Raw genomic sequence first — 11,232 nt, forward strand, 5'->3', positions numbered from 1 at the left:
AGCTAGTTCTCTCTGTCTTGGTCTCTTTGTCTGTCATCCTGTCTTTTTCTTTTCCTTCCTCTCTCCTTCTCTCTCAACATGTAAAGCCATGTTATTGATTTGAGATCTCCCTTTAAAAATTATTTTTATATATAAGGGTATGTTGTCTACACCACATGCTTGCCTATAGGGTACCCGCAAAGGCCAGAAGCAGATGTCAGACCCCCCCAGAGCTGGAATTACGGATGATTGTGAAATGCCTTGTGGGTGCTGGGAATGCTGGTCCTAACCTGCTCTAACCCACCAAGCCTTCTCTCTAGCACAAGAGCTTTCTCTTTAAACGCACGTATTCGCTGCTGTCGGTTTCCCCTGGAGCATTTTCCGTGTGCTGTAGCTCCTGGTTTTACTATTTCCTCTTTCATTCATCTTAAAGCATTTTTAAATTATTCTTTGAAGCACTTCTCCAGTGATTTCTTCCTGGATTCAGTGGTTGGTGGCTCTTGCTTTATTTCTACACGAAGCAGTTAGAGATGTGATGTACCTGACCTCAAGTGCCCACATCCATCTGACCGATTTCCTCCTGCTCCGCTTACTGTGGTCAGCCCTCTGTCACTTTCTCGAAGTTCCATAAGGCAGATTCTGCTCTCTACAAGTCCTTGCCAGCCAACTGACTGATTGTATGGGACAAATGGACTTTTGGATCCGTGGCCCTCTTTAGGATTCTTCTCAGACGTTGCTGGGACTGAACCTCTATCTAAGAAAGGCTGTGAATACGTACCTATGCGTTTTAGGAATGAAAAAAGGGGGAGGAGTCATAAGATCAAATCAAACGTGGGTCCTTGAGAGAGAGGAGGAGGCAGGAGTAAGAGCTACTGTTTTGCAGATGTAACTTTGGGTGTACATCTTACCGCTACACAAAATGGAGATTTGTGAGACTGGAGAGATGGCTTAGTGGTTAAGACACTGTCTGCTCTTCCAGAAGACCCAGTTTCAGTTCCCGCACCCACATGGCAGCTCACAACCGTCTTTAACCTCAGTTCCAAAGGCATCTGGCATCTGGCATCCTCTTGTGGCTTCCGTTGACACTGCACGGACGTATGTGCACGGACGTATGTGCACGTAAAATGCTCATATATGTAAAATAAACATAAACAAAATCTCAAAAATACAAACAAGATATTTTTAAAAGTAACAGCTAAACACTATGCCCAGTGAAAGTCGCCCACGTCTTACATTTTCTACAGAGGTTAGATTTGAGTATAGGTAATCTAAGATGCCCGACGTTCACCACTAGGTTGAGTCATGCCAGACTTAAGATGTGTAGCATACACCGAGACACATTAGCTCCCTCCCATTCACACTTCACTTAGAAAACAAAACATATCTTATTTGCTATCCAAGTTGTAGGTGTCTACTAGTGACCCACTACAGACTGAATAAATTAGGGCTGTAACACTTGACCCAAACAACTACTTTGTCTTTTATGTGTGTGCTATAATTGTATGTGTGCAGGGTGGGGTGCATGTTCGTGTGTGTGTGTGTGTGTGTGTGTGTGTGTGTGTGTGTGTGTGTGTACACCAAGGCCAGGTGGGCATTCTCCTCTTTCTCTCTTTCTTCATTTTATTCCATTGGAAGAGAGTCTCTTGCTGAGTGTGGAGTTCCGTGTTCTTGGCTAAGCTGGCTGGCCAGAAAGTCAGAGTGGTCCTCCTGTCTCTTCCACACACAGTGTTGGGTTATTGGTATGTGTATGTCCAAGCCCAGCCTTTTACATGGGTGTTGGGTATCTAAATCAGGTCTTTGGGTTTTCACAAGTGCCCTTACCTACAGAGTCCCCAGCCTGCCAGCTTCCTTCCTTCCTTCCTTCCTTCCTTCCTTCCTTCCTTCCTTCCTTCCTTTCTTCTTCCTTCCTTCTCTCTCTCTCTCTCTCTCTTTCTTCCTTCCTTCCTTCCTTCTTTCCTTCCTTCTTCCTATACTAGATGTTTTGCTGTTCTGGGGTCAGCTCAGAGGAGTTCTCCTTTTCAGTCATAATAGAGGGAGAGTTTGTTTCCCACAATGGAGTTTTAGTTTGTTTCACACTTTCATATAAGAAAAAACAAGTTTAGAGGCTAAGTATCCAGTATACATCTGTCTCATCCAGGAGACAGAGGCTTCGGGTTTTTGACTTTGAAACAAGCTTGGGCTACATGGCAGGTTTTATTTCAAATAAATGAATAAAGGTTTGGTAGGCTTACTTACAGATGTTTGAAGAAGAACATTTTATTTTCTGTTCACATCAGCAATTGCACGCTTAGAGTCCTGCATGTTATTTACATGTGACTACCCAGCTTGTTTTTTAATCTCTCTGTCTACTTATTTATCTATCTACCTACCTATCTATTTATCTATCTATCTATCTTTGAAGTGGTAATTTAATTATAACATTTCTCCCTTCCGTTTTCTACCTCTGACCCTCTCATATACCCCCTCCCCTATCTCCTTCACATTCATGGCTTTTTTCATTGTTATTGCATGCTTATGCATATTTGTATATACATATATAATTCTAAATATAACCTGTGGAACTATATAATGGTACTTGTATGTATGTTTTCAGGGCTGGCCATCTGTCACTGGACAACTGACCGCTGTGCTCTGTCCTGGGATGCACCTCTCCTGCTTGCAGCATTACTGATTTGGCCCAGCTTCTCTTAAACAGAATACTGGCTCCAAATCCCTCTGTAAATGTTGACCCTGGTTACATTTGCACCAGGACTGTCAAATGGCCAAGCTAATCACTATTTTGTAAAGAAAAAAAAAAAGACTTTCTTCTGAGTCCCATTTCCATTAGAATTTTAGGCTTTCCAAAAAACAAAACAATAACAAAACCAAAAACAAACCCCCATACTGCTTATGGCAAACACTCAGTTTATTCCTGTTGTTCACCTGGTGGTTTCTGTCTCCGAAGGTGTTAGAGGAGAAGCCAGAAGCTGGACGTGTAAGGTTCTCTTGTTGGTCCTGTTCTTCAATGTCCATTCATTTGTTTAATTTGTATATATTTTGGGTTGGAAAAAAGAATCTCCTAAACCCAAACTGCATGACATTGTCCCTGGGTCACCCGACTGTTATTTGCAAGCCATAGATCCCATTCCTTTAGTCTAGCTTGGTGAATCAGGAGCGCACTTAGCAGCAGCAGCAGCAGGAGCAGCAGTAGGAGCAGCAGCACAGCAGGAGCAGCAGCAGCAGCAGACTGAGGATGTATCTCAGCCCCCAGAGCAGAGCCAGGAATTCACCAGGAGTGAATTTCAAGTTGGTGTGGCTCTGGGAATCCCCAAGGAAAGAGACTGATGGGCGAAAACCAAGAGTGTAGTCAGAGTGGAGACAGCACAGAGGATGGCATCCAAACACCCGAGCCGGCCACTGGCGTCCGTATACTTATCTCCTTAGTTCTCACTCCCCCTGCATATCCCTGCTTATATAATACAGGTCAGTGCAACAGGCCAGCCTGTGCCCGACCCCACCACACACGTATATTGTTGATGCCTAGTAACATCTTCCCCCCACCCCCGAGTTTCCTTTCTTCATACCCTTTCCTGTTGTAAAATATAAAAAATAAAAAAAAGTACTGTTGTCTTCTATCCCCGCTAGGTTCAGCACCGCAGTGCCCCAAGATACCTGCTAGATGTCTTAAGTCTCAGTCAGCAAAGCGTCTCACCCGCTCTGCTCCATCCCATATCACACTGCCGAAGGCCTCTCTCTGAGCCTGGCAGCAACCTCTCTACCTATCTAGTTCCCAAGGCAGGTTTCCATGCCAGAAACACATCCCAACTCTGTAGTGGCTCAGACCAGCCACTCCACACTCCCTTACACTTAAATCTATACATGAAAGACCACACGACACAATAACCTTTGGCCCAATTGATAAGATATAATTGCCCACCTAAACATACAAATCCCAATACACATCCATCCCTTAAGAACATTAATAACAACCTGTAAATACACAGAGCGGAATCTTAACATCACCTGCCATGGCTTCTCACCCTCTCCTCTGTCTCTCTCCTTTCTCCTTCTAGTCTCCTCCTCTTCCTTCAAACTTCTCTCCTGCCCATCCTTCTTCTCCTCCAATGACAGCCCTCCTTCTATCCTGTACCTGCCCCTCACCTGTACTTTACAAATTCCATGGGGAGAAGGTTCTGGTGAAGTCACCTGATTCCTGAGTAGTGACTAGGCAGCTGTCCTTGGGACAGTGGAATCAGCATCAAAATACAGGTAACTCCAGGGCAAACCACAGCTCTTTCCTTTTTCTTTTACCCCCTCAAAACAAAGGCGGGTCTTGTTTACCAGTCTTTGCACTCAGCCTGCTGAGGGTTAAGACTGTTCAGTTATCTGAATGCAGATCTCCATCCCTCTGATTTCAGTCCCCATCTTTAATCCAAACTCCCACATCTCTGTCTCTTGCATTTACCCTTCTATGTGTGCACCCCACCCCTGACTTCTTCTCCAGCAACTTAATACTAACCACTAGTCCAACCGTGATTGCTTTCTGCAATTTTTCTTTGCACAGTAACTGATATATTAGTACGCAGGGTCCCATCACTCCTTAAAGCAATGGGTGTTTAAGGAGTGATTGTTTTGAAAACAGCTGCCACTCCATTTTTGTAACAGGCTTCCTAATGGCTCGTGGCTACTGTTGCAGATAGTACTCCCCTCTAAGGCAGGACTGAGGATGGGGCCTGGCGCCCTGAATAGCAATTTAACAGAGGAAGCTATCACCTCAGTGTGGCTACAAGCTAGCCTCTCCTGAACACTACAAATGCATTCACTCACAGAAGAAAGACAATGGGTGGGAGAGGTGGGGGAGAGGGAGGGGGGAGGGAGAGGGAGGAGAGGAAGGAGGAGAGGGAGGAGAGGGGGAGAGGGAAGGAGAAAGGGAGGGGGAGGGAAAGGGAGAAGGGGAGGGGGAGTGGGAGAGGGAGGGAGAGGGCTTAAGTAACAATCTAACCTCAAGATAAGCAAGCCCCCCCCAACAAAAATACAAGAAACATGAAAAACTAAGACACCTCCAAAAATTACCAATTCCAAAATAATTCCTAATGAGAGCAATGTAGATGAAACTTTAGAGGAAGAAATGAATGACTATAAATATGCCCACGGAGTTCACAGGTGACGTGAATGAACCCCTGAGGGAATTCCTGAAGCAAACACACAGCTGAATGAAGGAAGAAACTCAACTCAGGAGATGAAAAGAGAATTTGAAAGGAAAACTATACAGATTTAAGGTTTAAAAATATAAAATTAAAAGAGTAAGTTTCAAAATTCACAGACTCAGGGCTAAACACTGTGAAAAGCAAGTCCAGGCAGCCCCGCCCGAACTAACAGACCATAAAGATAAAGAAAAGGAATGCAGGAACCAGCCCGAGTTATCGGGATTGACTCGTAAACCATTTGGCAGGAGGGCACCTCCCCCAGCTTACTCAGAGTCACACCTTAACCAGTCCTTCAAACCCTGATAAGCCCCTAGCTTCTAAAATCCTGTACACTCGTCAGCACGTACTCTTCTGCTGTGCTGTAATCTCACTGCTATGTTTGAATGAGCCAATCACTTATAGCCGCGCCGACTCTCCCCAACCCCCTGTTCCTCACCCTATAAAAACCCCTTGCTTCTAAAAGTCTGGGTGGACACCTCTGACTCCTGCGCGGGATACGTGTCGGCCCGGAGATCCCTGTAATAGATCTCCGTAATAAACCTCGCCTTTGCTTATTATATCCAAAATGGTCTCTCTGTGTCTGGGGTCCGCGATTTCCCAAGACTTGAATAAGGGTCTCTCTTTGGGGATCTTTCATTTGGGGGCTCGTCCGGGATTGGTGTTTCCTGGGCGCAGCCATCCTGAGACTGGAGCTAGGTTCTTCAAATTCAGAAAAAAAAAAAAAAAAAAAAAAAAAAACCCTTAAAATTCATATGGAGGCACAAAAGAGACGGGATATCTGAAGCACACTTAAGCAATAAGAATACAGCCAGAGGTCAAACCACACTCAATTTCTAGCTGTGTAACACAGGACCTTAGGAATAAACACAGTGATGGTACCAGACACAAAACCAGACATGTAGATTAACCAACTAGAATCAGGACTCAGATGTGAGTCTATAGCTATAGTTACTAGTAGGTATAGCTGCTTAATGTTTGACAAAGCTGTTTTGAAAAATAAATGGATATTAAGATGGTTTCTTCAACATATGATGCTGGGAAAATCAGACATCACCGTGTAGGAGAAAAAGACTAGATTCCTATCTTTAACTGCATAAAAATCAACCTCAGATAGATTAGGAAGGCCTAAACATAAACCTTAAACTCTGGAACTGTTGGGGAAGAGGGAAAGAGGACATTTCAACCCTGAGTTCAAGGTAAGGACTTTCTGAACAGGATTCTTGTGGTTCAGGAACTAAAGTCAGAAGCTGGCAAAAAGGACCTCATGAAACAAACAGCTTCTCTATGCAGCAAAAGAACCTTAGTTAGCTGAAGAGATCGCCTGTGGAACAGAAGAAAATCTTTGCCAGCTATACCTTCAGTGGGGGATTAGTATGCAGAATATACAAAGAACAAAACTAAACAATAAGAAGACAAAAAAAAAAAACAATTCAAAAAATGGGCAAAGCAACTCAACAGAGAGTACTCATGAGAAATATAAATGGCCGAGAAATATTATGGCAAGCGTTTAAAACCCATAGCTACCAGGGAGATGTAAATTAAAACTATGTTAGATTCCACAGCACTCCAGTCAGAGTATCTACTATCAAGGGGACGATGGGAAACGGATTCTGAGGTCACAGGGAGCTTCTAGTCTCTGATGGGAGGAGTGCACCAGTCCCTGCAGCCACTGTAGAAATTAGTACTTAGGTTTCTCAAAAAGCTAAAAGGAGAACTACCATATATCATTACTTGATACACACCCAAAGTACTCTATATTCTACCATAGAGAGTCTTGCATGGCCATTTTTGTATGGCTCTGGTCACAATCACCAGAAAATGGAATCAACCTAGATGGACAGATCAATAGATGGACAGATAAGGAAACTGTGGTTCATAAACAGCGGAATTTTAGTCGGCCATAAAGTAAATCCAGATTGGGAAGTCTGTAGGAAAATGGATGAAATTAGGCAATGCTACACCGAATGAGGAAACCCAGTCAGGGGATGTTTTCCCCTGTGTAGAGATTGTGGCTTTGACTTCTCAGCGTGTTGAGTTTAGAAAGCTTATAGAATTTGGAGATACAGAGAAGACTGGGGGAGGATGGCGACATAAAGGAGGGAGGGATAGTGATTTGAATGCGGGGGTTGGGGGGGTAAAATAACCCTGGCAGAAACAGATATTCCGAAGAGACCCTCGTCTCTCAATACTGTCAGACTATTGAAGCAAGCGGCCTCCCGCTTTCTCTCACTTATGGGAATTTCCCTAGGAACCTCATACTGAGTGAAGAAAAAAAGCCACAGGCACAGGAAAAATTCATGTACCAGAAAGAGACTTCATAGATTTAACAACTCGATGGACTACGATGAGATTGAAGCCCAAGCAAAGATGGGTCAAAGGCAGGTCGCATCTTGACCAAGGGTGATGGTTTGGATGTGCTTGGCCCAGCGAGTGGCACTATTAAAGGGTGTGGCCTTGTTGGAGTAGGTGAGTCACTGTGAAACCTAACATTAAAAACCTAACTGAGACATTAAGGCAGCTTAGATATGTATACCCCTTCTTTGGCCCTCTGTTTAAACTTTAACCTCACTTCAAGACCCTCAAAAGACTTTTAGGCTGTGTTAGTGTTTATTGTTGTGAAGAAACACTGCGAGCATGTCAAATTTTATAAAAGAAAACACTTCATTGGGGCTGGCTTACAGTTTCAGAAGTATAGTTCCTAGCTTAAGAGTTTTAATGCTGGGAACAGACACCACAACCAAGGCAACTCTTATAAAGGACAACATTTAATCGGGGACTGACTTATAGGGTCGGAGGTCCAGTCCATTATCAGCAAGGCAGGAACATGGCAGCATCCAGGCAGGCATGGGGCAGGAGGAGCTGAGAGTTCTACATCTTGTTCCAAAGACAGCGAGGGGAAGACTGGCTCCCACGCATCTGGGAGGACACCCACAGTAACACACCTACTCCAACAAGGCCATACTTCTTAATGGTGCCTTATCCTGGGCCAAAGCATATACAAACCATCACAGTCCACTGTCCTGTGGGAGGTGCAGGCAGGCAGACATAGTGCTGAGGAAGTAGCTGACACACAGATCTACAGGCAAGCAGAATGACGAGAGTCACTTGACCTGGCTTGGGCCTTTGGAACCTCAAAGCCAACACATTTCCTCCAACATGGTCACACCTCAAAATCTTTTCAAACAGTGCCACTCGCTGGTGACCAAGTATTCAAATCTATGAGCCTGCGGGGGCGCGGGTGGGGGGAGGAATTCTCCTTTAAACCACCCCAGAGGGCATCCCCAGATACGTTTGTCCTCTCCCCAATGTGGCCACATGTACTAAATTACCCGTTTATGCTTTCTATTATTCATTTGGCTCTTTAAGTATCTTTACTGCCGATGACGGGTGACTGAGACTGGCTAGACAACACTAGGACTGACTGCGTCCCTAGACTATGAACAGGCTGTGAGCACTAGGAATGAAGATCTTTAAGCAAGGATGGGAGTGCTCGAGGGACAGGGAAGAGAATAGCGTATGTGGGAAGATTAGCCAAAACCAAGGATGTATAAACAACAACAACAAAGAAACAAAACAGAAAACCTAATGGTATCTATTCATTCATCTATTTATAATCTTATTAAATATACACACACATACATGTTTATATGTAAATATACATATTATATAAATACAATATATATTATATTACTATATTATATATATTAACATGTGGCTAGATAATACTCCCCTAAAGAAGCCATGAGGTTAACGGAGAATCTCAGTGCCAAGCGTGGGATATACCTCCTTATGAATCTTCGGTCAGGGAGACCTCACACCCAATACAGACTGCTGGCATTGCTTTTGATTGGCTAACAGAACTGCAAAGCGAGAGCCGACTGCTGAAGAAACCACACACTGGTTTCAGGACATAAGAAACCAAGCTGGAGCCCCGCTGGAAGGTTCATCTTGTTGGCTCCCATTATCATGCCTGAATGTGCTGTGCAGGCTGCCAGGGAAGAAAAGCCATCAAAGGTCCTCCCTAGCGGTGGAGATCCTGCAATTTAAAATAGTTAGCCAGGCAAGGTGTGCCCACTGGTACAATAGTGGTGTGATGGGTTACGGGACTAAGAGGCCTTTTTTTTTTTTATAGGATTTGAGGACCACGTAAATGGAGGGAGCTCAAGTCTCGTCCTGTAACCTAGTTAAGAGCTCATGGATGGGAAGGTCACAGACCCTACTACTGCTCATTTGCAAACTTTCTTTCAAGTGCCCTCTAAATACATGTCTTTATATTCACAGATGATGACTAGGGTCAGTTTTCATCAGAGAAGCTGCTTCTTTGCAACAGTCAGTGGCTAATGGAGAGAGAGACTCCTAACTGGCTAAGTCAGAGCCATGGAAGGCTCGGCCGAGATAGATATAACCCGTTCTAAGGCTCTGGGAGCATTTTCTGAAGAGGGGACAGAAAGCACGTTACCACTGGAGGATGTGGAGGAGTGCTACAGAATAGACATGGCTGTCCCACTCATAAACTCACAGCAGCTATGATTGTGTGCACAAGGCCTGCACTGCCCTGAGTTTGTTGTTGTCCGGTCATGGAAGAGGGTCTCAGGACACTGTGGCCCCCACTGATGTTTTAGTGGCCGCTGGGAGTATGTGGGGCATTTTCTTCAGTGGTGTAACCACCAGTAAGTTGTTCCTGCTTTGGTAAATAAGCCATCACCCGTATTCATACATGCAACTCTAAACTCAGTGGGTTACACACCCCAAAAGATATGAAAGTGGGAGAGGGAACTGTGGGGATTCATGGGGAGCCAGGTAGCAATCAATGGGATTGTGGAAATGATCAAGTTCGTCATATACACATATAAAGCTGCCTGAAACATTTCGCAGTCACGCCCTGAATATTCTCCTGTGATACCATCCTCCCCAAGTCTTCGGGAATTTACAAAACAACCTAGGCAGCTTGCTTCTCCAGCACTCTAGCGTAGGCTGACTAATCCCTTCCATTGTCATCACTTCTGACCTTGATAGGCAAGCTTTTATAGTCTTGGTCGCCTTTTCTTATCTACAACATGAAGATAACTATTGCGAATAGTTACCTGATATGTCCAGTCAAATGTAGTAACGTGTGCAGAGTGCTAACCATAACACATTCTGGTACTACCACAACCATCTCTTCTCATGACCTCTGAGGGATTGATTCTCTGTTTATGAAGATGTTCACCTAAGCGCTGGCTGGTTTTATGTCATTTGGGAAGGGACAGAAGAGAAATGGCCCTACTAGATTGGCCTGTGGTGCATTTTCTTGATTGATGTGGGAGGGTCCAGCTCATTGTGGGTGGTGCCACCCCTGGGCGCTGTAAGCATGCAGGCTAGGGAAGTCAGAAGCAGCAAGCTAGTAGCCAGCACTCCTCTCTGGCTTCAGCATCAGCTCCTGACTCCAAGTTCCTGCCGACTTCCATGGTGGACTGTAGTGTGCAACTGTAAGCTGAAGTAAATCCTTTCCTCCCTAAGTTGCTTTTGGTTATAGTGTTGTGTTACAAAAACCCAGCTAAGACTGTTGGAAGAAACTGATGCATTTCTCCAACATGTCATCTAAATGGACTCTAATTGGAAACTATCCTCAGGTTGAAATTGTTATGTATTCCGTAGTGCCTTTAGCTATTTTTTGTGATAGATACTGAACATACATATTCTAATTTCCTAAAGTATGCTATAGCAAGTTCAATCTGTTTGGATGCTAGAGGCAATTTGCTGTTACCTAACATGTTTTAATAGACTTAATTTAAACTATTTTTATGCCTAGAAAATGGTGCCCAAGCATATACGGTGTTCACTGTTTTTGGATGAAAGACTAAGTAAGAGGTTGCCTTCTCTAACAAGGGCGGGCCTCCCAATCTGTTGAGCAATTTTTGTGGGCAGCTGGGTCCATGGGATTGATTTTGAGGACAGCCAGAAAGTATGAATGTGATTTCTGACAAGGATTAAAAATTTTCAATATATGATAAACATCTTTAAGGCTGACCAAAAGGCCCAGAAAGACCTAAATAAAACTTTAAATACAATGGGGTGCCAACCACAG

Source organism: Rattus rattus, chromosome 9 (genome assembly GCF_011064425.1).
Source record: "Rattus rattus isolate New Zealand chromosome 9, Rrattus_CSIRO_v1, whole genome shotgun sequence".
NCBI lineage: Eukaryota > Metazoa > Chordata > Mammalia > Rodentia > Muridae > Rattus > Rattus rattus.